Source organism: Mustela putorius, unplaced genomic scaffold, assembly GCF_011764305.1.
Source record: "Mustela putorius furo isolate JIRA1106 unplaced genomic scaffold, ASM1176430v1.1 tig00003927_pilon_pilon_pilon, whole genome shotgun sequence".
NCBI classification, from domain to species: domain Eukaryota; kingdom Metazoa; phylum Chordata; class Mammalia; order Carnivora; family Mustelidae; genus Mustela; species Mustela putorius.
The window spans coordinates 434,128-446,855 of NW_025422072.1; positions in this window are offsets into that span (position 1 = coordinate 434,128).

The following is a 12,728-nucleotide window of genomic DNA, read 5'->3' on the forward strand; positions in this document are numbered from 1 at the left end:
TTTTTTTCAATTACTTTTCTGTGTCTGATGATTTTTGAAATTTAATTCTTAAGTCTTATTCTTACCCAATCATTTCCCTATTTCCTATAAGCAAGCGCTGATTTTCCCAATATTGATAAAATTAATAAACCGTGGTAGAGAAAATAAAAGCAGATATTTGAGAGCGTGTAAGGCTGTATTAAAACGATAATAAGAGGGGCGCCTGGGTGGCTCAGTGGTTTAAGCCTCTGCCTTCAGCTCAGGTCATGATCTCAGGGTACTGGGATCGAGCCCTACATCGGGCTTTCTGTTCAGCGGGGGGCCTGCTTCCCCCTCTCTCTCTGCCTGCCTCTCTGCCTACTTGTGATCTCTCTGTCTATCAAATAAATAAATAAAAATCTTAAAAAAAAAAAAACAAACGATAATAAGAGGCAAAACCCAAAAGCAGAGCCTCTTGCTGCATTGCCCTGCCGGCAGCCTGCTGAGCAGCACTTCCTGTTGCTCACCTGTGTTCATGCCTGATCACAGGGGGTAGTTTTACTCCCCTCCCAGTAGGACTCTTCAATCTTCTGAAACTGTGACTAAAAAGATGTGATTAGGTAAAGTCTCGAGAAACTGAGTTGCTTCCTTTCTGAGATTCCTTCATCATGAGCTTTTTTCAGAGCATGTATTGATAGACACTGGTCATTTCCATAAGTTGTCTCTAAAATGTTGCTGACAGCCTCAGAAGACTAGAGCTAATTATTTTATTCAAAGAAGCTGGCGACAGATGGTGACTACACGTATCATGGTGAGCAATGAGTAATGTATAGAGTTGTAAAAATCAGTATGTTGTACACCTGAAACTAATATAACATTTACGTCAACTATACTTCAATTAAAAAAAGATGCTAACCTGGTTAAAACAAGTGTCATTAAAACCTGCACCTCTGTAGGAAAAGTGAACAAAATTCTCCACATTTTAAAAGGAAATAGTATTGTTCACAGCTTTTATTTAGAATTATTAAATTTTTTAACCTAAAATATTGGAAGTATTTCCCCAAAACTCAGACTGATGCCCAATTTCTCAAATTAATATTATAGTTCTGACAGGGCAGGTCCTGTGCCTTAATAGATTTCTGATCTTGGCACACTAACTCAGGATCTGGAATGCAGTGAGAGCTCAGTAAATGTGGAGTTGCATTTAATTAAACCAAGCCCCTCTCAATCTCTCAAGCTAAAGTTTTCCCTTACAGTTGAAAGTTAACTCTAAACACTAGAGAATAAGGAAACATTTTCAACCTGGTTTCATGTTTGTGCTTTTAAATTTCTTAATAGTCTTACTAGAATTCTAAATTATAATTTTTGGAACTTTAATATAATATAGTACCATTCCACCAGTATCTGTATGATGACAAAAGATCTGCAGATAATATATTCTCTAGAGTCTATGATAATAATATAGTCTCTTTAGTCTCTATCAGGGTACATTTAGAATTCCCTCCAGGGAAAAGATATAGCTGTTTTTGGTTTCCTACTCTGTCTTTCTAAGAACATGCTGGTGCATAATAATGCTGCTGTTAGTACTTGTGATACAGCCATCAGCTCTAAAGGTATTAGTAACCAGGGAAAAGGAGTCTCTAAAGGAGTTATAATCGAGATTACAAACAATAAATTAAAATAAAGGGAAGCAAACAAACAGAAACCTTCCACAATAGTATCCAGATGTGGGTAAGTATGATAAGATGTGGATAAGTATGATTATCCAGAGAACTTTCCAAACAAGTCCCGAAAACCCATCTGATGTCGGAAGAGGAGTGGAGGAGACTTGGTGTCCAACAGAGTCTAGGCTGGGTTCACTACATGATTCACGAGCCAGAACCATATATTCTTCTCTTTTGACGACCTCCTCCAAAAGAGCAACAAAAATGAAGTCTACCTGGGGATTGTCAATTAAGTCTTTTTCAAATTTAATGTATATGTGTATATAAGGGTAGTATTCAGTGAATACTTGAAAAATGTACAAATTGTTGATCCATACCTGTGCATGAACTGTATTCTTCACAGCAACAGAGCTCAGTTAAATGCAACAGCAAGTAGGTTACTATAAGGTGTTTAAGATAAAATTTTAATTCATTTTTCTCTTTAAATGTTCAGAGTTGGAAGAGAGTAATCAAAAGTGTAAAAAAATATATATAAAGAAATGAGATAGAAGGCAAGTTATACTATGTTTGCAAATTTCAGATCTAAGATAGCATCTTAAGGTGAGGAGTAGAACATGTGTCCTTTAAAGGGTAGGGGGGATAAGACAAAATTCATCAGGTTGCAGTAACACTTTCTCTTCTAAGCCAGCCTTCCGCTACTTGTCTTTATTTGCCATCACTCGTTTTTGACTCCTGTACTCTACCTCTCTAGACATGACGTTTCCTTTCAGCCACTCTCTCATTGCACCGTAACTTTATCTCCTCCAACAAGCCACTGCTTTCATATGGAATATAGCTAACACTTGGTCACTCTGTTTCCCTTGTTGGCACTTGAACATTTTTCTGGTTTTGTCCTGACATGTCCCCGTGTCACCATGATGATACACAGATGACCCAGCTGTGATGAAGACACATTTAAAGACCAGAGTATTTTGTGTATAATCCTGCCTAAGAAATAAAGAATACTCTTTATTACTTTTTTAATGTCATTCCGCTGAGCAGGGAGCCTGAGGTGGGGCTCAGTCCTAGGACCCTGGGATCATGACCTGAGCCAAAGGCAGAGGCTTAAAAACTGAACCACATAGGTGCCCCAGGAAAGAAAACTTTATCATTGATCTTATTGGAATTGCCAGCTACCTCTATTGAATACTCCCAAGGCAGATCTTTCCCATCTCTTCCATTCTTGGCACTTTACTATTGGGCGACAATTTTTTTTTTTCTTTTTTGAGAGAGGAAGAGGAGGGAAAGAAGCACAGGGAGAGGGAGAGAGAGAATTTAAGCAGGCTCCATGTCTAGCCCAGAGCACAATACAGAGCGATTTCATGATCCTGAGATCATGACCTGAGAGGAAATCAGGAGTGGGACGCTTAACTGACTGAGCCAGCCAGGAGCCCCATGGGAGACGATTTTTATGGGTGTCTTGTATTTTTTTGTTTTTGTTGTTGTCGTTGTTTGGTAAGCTGATGCAGCTTATTTGTTCTTTTCTGGGGTGTGCATGTATGTTCTAGACTATCTGAGCCTCAAATCAGGCTCCCATCTTAGCAGGGAGTCTGCTTCTCCCTCTCCCACTCCCCCAGCTTGTGTTCCTGTTCTTGCTATGTCTCTCTCTGTCAAATAAATAAATAAAATCTTTGAAAAAAAAATTCTTTCTTGAAACAAAACAAAAAATTTTTGCTCTAATCTTACACTTGCTGCCATCACAGTTGAGTGTTGTTTCAATAGTATTTGTGCAATACTCAAATTAGCACATTATTATTTATCTTTAAATAAAAATTGTATATATGTCAAAATTAATTAGGGGAACTTCCAATTAGACAATCAATCTTCCAACACACAGGGAAAAGAGTAATTCTGCAATAGTTCATAATAATTCAAGCTCATTTTGGGTGCAGTTTGGATTTCCAACTCATGAAGGACTATGTATTTCTTGTTTAAACAGTTAATAGCACAATGATTAAAGATGAAGAAACAGAACTTGAGGTACTTCATTCCTGCCATTCTTTGTGATTATTTAAAGTTTTTAATTGTGTCTAAAATGTTTTCCACTGCAGAGACAATTGAAAACTGCTAGAATTAATCCTGAGGAGGGAATGCCAAAAGTTCTGGAATTTATTGTGACATGAAAATCACCATCCTTCACATGTAAGATTTTCCTAATAATTTGTATAGCTGTTGCTTTATGAGAAAGAAATGTTTTCAAATTAAAATTAATAAAAAGTATTCTTTAATGTATAATAAGTAAAGATTGACAAGTCTATCGATACTATTTGTTGGGGATGAATATGCAAAAAAGTCAATTGTCACAAAATTATTGGCAAATTTGTAAAAGATGGGTCTTGAAATACACTTGATCTTAGCCAAAAAGCTGAGAAGTGATAATAAGTCTTGAAATAAAAACTGTAATTTTATTATTAGTTGCTGTGACAGGTCATTATGTAGCTCAAGTCCCTATTCCTTTTTCAAAAACAAAATTATTATAATTAAACAATACTAAACATTAGCATTGTCCATTTTCTGTTCTGTACTATTACCATTATTTTCAATTTTAAAATTTTATAGGCATGATTATATACACAAAGTAAAATAAAAGAAAAATGTCACTGTCTATACTTCTTTTCTGACCATCAGCATCATTTGTTCCATTTTATGACTCTTACTGTATAATTTTATTATACAGAGGAGACATATATTTATATATATATGTGTATGTATACATATATATATATAGACATATATGTATCTTCTCTGGATGTCAAATCACTTGGGCCATCAACAGAAAGCCAGCATAGAGATTATGACCAACCAGTTTTCTAAATAAATATTCTTAAGGGATATTAAGAATTATATTCTTATGAGGAATATAAGGAATTATTATTCCTTATTATACCTTATTATAAGGAATAATAAGAATAATATTCTTATATTCTATAAGGAATATAAATCTAAATATTCTTAAGGAACAAGACTGAAAGCGACTAAAATTCATAGGAGTTGGGTAGGACTGTTGTTAAGAAAGCCACACTGCAGAGGGAATGTGGAATTCTCTGGCACACATGGGGTACTGGAATGATGAAATTGTTTTTTAAAAAAGCTCAAAATAAGTCAGTGTTCCTCATGCTATTAGTTCCATTCTATTTCCCCATATAAGCTGTCATTTAGGAGTACTATATAACCTAATAATGATCTATTAATAAGTCCTTGTTGTATTCTATTTTATTAATTTTTATTAATATGTCCCTTACTTGATTTAGTTGTCACAGATTCAATTATTACACCCATTTTACAGCCCAAATAATTTTATCAAAATCCTCTTTCTGAGTAATTGAAACTGTTATGAAGAGCCCCAGAAAAATGCACTGCAGCCTCTAATCACACATTAAAAGAAACGAGGCAGGATTTGCAGAACTAGTGACTAAAACATGTAAATAATTAAATGGTACATACAACTGGAATATTGTCTGCTTTCACTGGACCTGTATTTATTGTTAGAAAAATGTATATTATAGAAGTAGTGAAATTGCGTTTCCCATACAGATAGGTAAATTATACTTATTATTATACATGTTAGATTTAGAGAAAAAAACAGGATCACACATGGAATAGATTTCTTCTCCAGTTTTCCTAAGAATGATGTCATTTAATTTAATCTTCAGCTTAAAGATATTTTATTGTTTCTTTTGTCACATAAACATTCACATATAGACAACTAAATTTCTATAAGTATGGAAACTTTAAAGATTTTTGTAAATAAATTGAGTAATTATGCTATATCACAGTTAATGAAGCATTGCAATTGTCATCTCTTTGAGGTAGTGTGAAATTTAGTCTAACAAGGCAGAGATGAGAAGGTAAGTTGATTTATTGCCTCCTCCATCCTTTTCTAATAAAAGTAGATATAGGTATTTTTCTTTGAGTAACTGAAAATTATGGAATAAAACATATGAAAACCTGCAAATATTGATAGGTCCTAAATCTCTCAATATAAATGAGAAAAGAACATTAATAGTTCAATATATCTTCCCAATGGGCAGAAAAATAAAATAAATAAGAACAGAATGGTTCCAAATATTATTCCACTAGATTCCCCTCATGTTTTATTTATAATTACATCATTTAAAATATAACAATGATTAAAATAAGATGGTAATACAAGGGAAGTAGAAATTAGAAACCTTAATATGGGGGAGTAAACACTACTGGAACTCTTCAATAAACAAAGAATAGCTATAGATAGAATTGAGGGATTAAAGACATCCTCTGCTTTGTAAGGAATTTATCACTACATTTCAAAGTTCTTGCCTTATTTAATGTGATTTTATCTCTTCATAACGGTATAAAAAATAAGGAATATTAAGAGAGAAATAACTTATGGTCAGTCTTGGAGCTAGACAACCATCAACCTTACATTATCCAGGCATCTCCTAAAACCCTTTAAAAGTTTCTGATCCCTTAGGTAAAGATGTAGATCCCCAAAGGAACTAACTAGAAGAGGAGAAATATAATCATAAGTTTTAATCATATAAGTTTCTTATTCTCATTAACTCCTGCACAGACCAAGCCCTTGTTAGAATACTCCTAGTATTCTTATTTAGAACCTTCTTATTAACCATTTCTCTCCCTCTGGGACACATACATGCACACCCCAGAAAAGACCGATTTGGAGAAAGAAAAGAAGTTAGCTAGATCCATGAAAGTTCAGGCTAAAGAAAGAATGCAGGACTCGAAGTAATTTGTAGACAGTCCCAAGCCATCTCTCCAGACCATGGGAATGCAACTGCCTTTAGAGTGTCTGTTATGGGATGAGTTGTGTCTCCCCTACCAAAAATAATTCATATGTTAAAGTCCTAACCCCCAGATTCTCTAAATATGACCATAGTAGGAAGGTCTCTAAAATGGTGACTGAGTTTAAAATGAGACCATCCCGGTGGCCTTAATCCAGAATGACTGATAATTTTATAAGAATAGGAGGGTAAGACACAGATGTGTATACAGAGAGAAGACCACGAAAAGGCACAGGGAAAAGATGACCATCTACAAGTCAAGAGAGAAAGGTTTTAGCAGAAACCAACTCTGCTAACACCTCAATCTTTCATTCAACAAATGTTTTTTGAGGCTCTGACACGAACTATGCTGAGTTTCTAGGTTAAATATATGACTATGATAATGAGCCCTTCAGCAATGTCAACTTTCTAAGATTCCATGGGTGAAACATGATATATGCGGATATCAAAAAATCTAGGACTCTGCTTCCAAATAACTAATTCTCCTGGAACTCTGCCTTCCTTCTCCTATATGTTTCAGAGCTTCTTCCCCTAATCCCTTATTTGAATTATCTATAAACCACACCAGCAATCCTGAAAGCCTTCTGACCTTTAAAGAAACATCTGCACATATGTCTCCCCTACTAATAAATAAGGAAATGCAAATTTAAAAAATAGTGAAAAGTAACTTTTTAACCCTTCAGATTTTCATAGTATAGAAGGTATTATGTCTAAATTATCTATAGAAGTATTTTCACAATGTATTAACATTATAGCAGTATTCCTTGAGATATTATAAGTGACACAAAAACAATGAGCTATTTTTTTTTGCAAAGTGTAGATTAAAGAGAAAAAACAAGTATTTTTACTGCATTAAATTATGGGGAGTCTTTAATCTCCTAATGTACTTCAAGAATCTCTAAAGCAGTGGGTATCAGTGTTAGCTACACATTAAAATCACCAGGGGATTTTTTAGAAATTCTGATGCTTGAGTCTGACCCAGAGATTCCAACTCAATTGGTATGATGTGTGGCATGGACATCGGGATTTTTAAAACCCCTCAGGTGGCTTTACTATGCAGCCAAAGTTGAGAACCTTTGTACTCTGCATAGGGAAAGAAATAGAAGATGTAGCATTTCCCAAAAGTAGGTAGCATAGAGCTAGTGTTGTTACTGTTGTTGTTGACGATGATGAATATATTACTGATCACCTAGTAACAAATTTTAAAATACCACTATTGGGGCACCTGGGTGGCTCAGTGGGCCTCTGCCTTTAGCTCAGGTCATGACCTCAGGGTCCTGGGATGGAGCCCTGCATGGAGCTCCCCGTGGGGAGCCTGCTTCCCCCTCTCTCTCTGCCTGCCTCTCTGACTCCTTGTGATCTTTTTCACTGTCAAATAAATAAATCAAATCTTAAAATAAAATACCACTATTTTCATGACATGGGTTAGAAAAAGGTATCTGGTTTGGAAAGATCACTGCTATTTTAAGAGTTGATGACACTCTTTCTAGTGGTCCCCACTGGATACTACTTCTGTCACATTTAGACTTTTCTGATGCATTTAATATTGCTGATAATAGGATTTTGATAGTTTGATTGTGATCCCTGCATGTCTAAAGCAATGTAACACTCAAAATCTGCAGATGGTCTGGGATTTTTATTGCTTAAGTGACGAAAATGCTTGAGTATAAATCCATTCCACTAAAAGACAGATTGAATTAGCAGCAGGTATCCCCTGACCAGTAAAGCTCAAATATGTAAGTTTACAGAAATAGTAACATGTGATCATTCCATTATGCACCTCTGTAGCAAATTCAGTGAAATTAAAGAACCCTACTCTATTCCTTCATCCAATGTTCCAACATTTTTTGATAACCAGGCAGACCACTAAAGAATAAGGACTTATAAATTCTGCTTAAGAAGACCTTCATGCTAAAAAAAAAAAAAAAAAAAAAAAAAAAAAAAAAAGTCCTTCATGTTCAAGTTTATTTCCTCAAGTCTTGAAATTCCAAGTGTTTTGTGAGAACAGAAACAGAGGTACCACTTCCCTGTCCTTTTATGTTGATAAGGATATCTTTTCCAGTGACATCTACATATTGCAAACTTTTTCCAGTGACATCTACATTTTCCAAACTTTTTCTTCCATCAGTCTTCCCCATCCCTGTTGATAATGCCAATATCTTTTCAGTTTCTCAGGCCAAAGTCATCCTCTACTTCTCTCTCTATATATAATTCCAACATCCAATTTATCACCAAGTGCTCCATTCTCCAATATAACTAAAATGAGCCAAGTTCTCTTTTTCTTCACCACTGTAGCTTTAATCTATGTCACGAGCTTCTCTCAGTTGGACCATGCTCCAGTCTCACAATACTCATTTTGCTTTGAGGTTTTCATACTGCTCACCTACATTGCAGCCATTTTTACTTTTATCTTCCCCTTTAATACATATTTACTTTGCATGTACTATGTGATAGCAATAAGCACTCTTCTAGGTATCAGGGATTTAGTAATGATCAAAACAAAATAAAACATTAAGAGAACAAAACAAATAAATTCTGCCCTTGAGAGGCTTAAATGCTAGTAGCAGAGCTAGACAGTATGCTAGGCAAAAAAGCAATACATACTGTACATTAGTGATAAATATAAGAAAAAATAATGCAAAAAAAAAAGGGCGTATGAAATGTTGGAAAAGGTGGAGAGAGGTAAGAGTGAAATCTTTGTTAGGGTCTCAAGAAAGTCTCTTTTACAAAGACTAGTGTAATATTTTTGAGAAATAATCTACTTCCTATTATTCCTCTGTTTAAAATCTTTTATTGACTTTCATTTAATATAAAAGTTAAATACCTCAACTATGGTCTACAAGGCTTTTTATAATATGACTTCTCCCAACTGTCCTAACATCATTTAATGCTCATCCAAGCAAATTAACCTGTTCCTAGTATTCAAATATGCCTAACTTTTCCTATCTTGGTCCCATCATTCAGGTTGTAGTTCAAAAATTCAGTGCTTCATATTAGATAAATTTCCTTATCTACCATCGACTATCATATTTCTACCATAAACTATTCTATTTCAGTATCTTATTATTTATCATTTCCCAAAATTATTGTATTTGGTTGTTTGTTTACATGTTTATTATCTTTATTATTTGAACCAATTATAGAAATAATTATATTATTAGAACCAAATATAAACTCTGTGAATTTACTGAATTCAGGTCCCAACAGACTGTGAAACTCTGAGATTTGCATGCAGAAAGTTAATTGGGGAATGCTCTTTGGAACATGTATGAGGGACCAAGGAAAGCACAATTTGGCAGGTGGAAAATCTGAACTATAATGCCAATGCAAAAGCAAACTTAGATACCAACAATAACTTGCAAGTTGGGGTGACCTTTTAGAGATGGCTCAAATCAAGATAAGGAAACCAAATGTTATATCTGCATTGATCTTTGACGGGATGAATGCTGTCTCCAGGGGCACACACAACCTCAGGTGAGGCCACGGGCAATTCTCATAAAGGAACACAGCCATTGAGAGCCAGTTCAAGATGGCAGCATAGGTCTTAAAACCACCTCCTCCCTTGAACACAACAAATCTATAGTGATATGTGTAACAACTCCTTATGAATTGTTAAATAAATAAATAAATAAAGAGGCCACCTCCAGACAGAGAGGAGAGGCAGAACCATGGTCTCATCACCTCCTCTCCTCTTCCACCTCAGGTGCAACCACCCTGGGGAGGAGTCAGGAGGGATCTTACAAATATCATGTTTCTTCCTTAGCAGCTGGGGGTCTGTGCCCAACTCAGGCACCTCAACCCTTGGGACATGCAAGGGAGATGGGCCCTCAAAACTTCTGGGTTCAAAAACCAACAGTGCTTATTTATCTAGGAGAAACACAGGATTGTAGGGAATAGAGATTCTACTCTTAGAGGGCTCACATGCAGACATCTACTCTGGGTCCCCACGCAAAAGCAGCAGATTGTAAAGTGCCTAGACCACAGGTGAAGGAAATTTATTTGTTAACTTAAGTCATCTGCTGGTAGGCAGAAGTCTGTTAGGCTCTCTTCCCTTGAACACAGGTGCTGTCAGGAGTCATTTTTGGCATTCTCCCTCTACCCTGCTGGTGCCAGTGTGGGTAGGTGCCATCTTTCCATTCCCACTAGCCAGCTTGTGCAGAGAGCCAGAGCTCTGCCCCTCCTTCCCCTCTGGTGGCCCTGCCTGACACTCAGCAGCACCCCACCGCACCATGCTGTTCTTGCATGCTTGGGAATTAGAAGAATCAATATTGTAAAAATGTCCATGTTACACAAAGCAATTTATATTTTCAGTGCAATTCCTAACAAAATCTCAATGGCATTTTTTCATAGAAATAGAACAAAAAATTCTAAAATTTTTAAGGAACTACAAAAGATTATACAATTCAGTACAAAAAATTAAAAATCCAGTTAAAAATGGGCAGAGGATATGAATAGGTATTTTTCCAAAGAAGACATGTAGATGGCCAATAGGCACATAAAAAGATGCTCAATGTCATTAATCACAACAGAAATGCAAAATCAAAACCACAATGAGATTATCATTTCACACCTGAGAGAATGGTTATTACCAAAAAGACCAGAAAAAAACAAGTGTTGGTGAGGATGTAGATGAAAAGGAACCTTCATGTACTGTTGGTGGGAATGTAAATTGGTGCAACCATTATGGAAAGCAGTGTGAGATACTAAAAAAACTAAAAATAGGATTATTATATAATCCACCTATTCTACTTCTAGGTATTTATTAAAGGAAATGAAAATAGTAACTCAAACAGATATATGCACCCCTAAGTTCATTATGGTATTGTTTTCAATAGCCAAGATATGAAAACAACCTAAATGTCATTGATCCATAAATTAATAAGGAAGATATGGTTTTTATACATATATATGTATATGTATGTATAAATTTAGAGATATATTTTATATATATATATAATGGAATACTACTCAGCCATAAAAAAGAATGAAATCTTCCCTTTTGTGACAACATGGATGGACCTTCAGGGTATTAAGCTAAATGAAATAAGTCAAACAGAGAAAGACAAACATTATATAATTTAACCTACATGTGGAATCTAAAAACCAAAACAAATGAATAAGCAAAACAAAACAAAACTTAAGAGAGAACAGATTGGTGATTGCCAGAAGGGAGGGAGGGTGAGGATGTTCAAAATGGGTGAAGGGAGCAGGAAGTACAAACTTCCAGTTGTAAAATAAATTGTCATGAGTATGTAATATATAATATGATGACTACAGTTAACAGTATTATATTGCCTATTTGAGAGTTAAAGTAGATCTTGAAAGTTTTTATCATATGGAAAAAAGTTTGTAACTCTGTATGAGATGTCTATTCTAGGTTCTCTTTGACTTTGGCTACTACCACTGCTGCTCTATATGGCTTATCTTGTAGGGTAATCCAGACCTCACCCCAAGGAGTCAGAAGTCAACATGCACTTCATAGGTTCTGGTTGCTACATTTCTCCATTTATCTCTAAAACTGGCCAGAGCTTCATCAGTGAAACACCTGAGTGTCAAACACATCATTCTTTCTCCTCATTGAAAAATAGCGGCCTTAGTTCATCCTAACTATTAAGGTTTATGACCCCTAGCATGATGACAATTCCTTGATTTGACTGCTAGTTTGTTGGTACAAGGAAACTGATGAGATTGAGTGGCACAGATTACCCAACTTGATTATTAAGAGTAATGGCAAGTGTGGCCACTCTCTGTTCCATTCCTTGGATCCCAGACCCATGTATTCTACCCACTGGGGACATAGCACCATTAAATATTTAATGATTTAGAGTATGTATTCCATCTTAGAGGATGGAACCCCATTTTTGCAGGTTATAATCACTAGGCTGAAACTTCAGCCACACCTTCAAAAGCCATTACTCCCTCAGACCAGCAGCTTCTGCAAAAACTAGCTGAGTCACTCTTTTTTGGAGATTGTTTTTGGTATTAATATGTAATACAAAGGTCTTCACACTTGTACACTCTTGTTTATGTACAATAATAAATATAATACTTCTGCATTATGAATGATTGTTGCTAGACCCACCCAGGCTTACAGAATTCATGAGGAGGAGTTATGGCCACCTGATCACTTGTCCTATCCTCAGGCACTCTGTTTCTGTCAGGATGCAACAGCCATGATGCTAAAAGATATTTTTTGAATGGTTTTAGATTTTCTGCTGGAAATGGCATAGCCTTGCTCCAAAACTCTAGGGGTCTATCTTGTGATTTTGCTATGTGGAGCTTACCA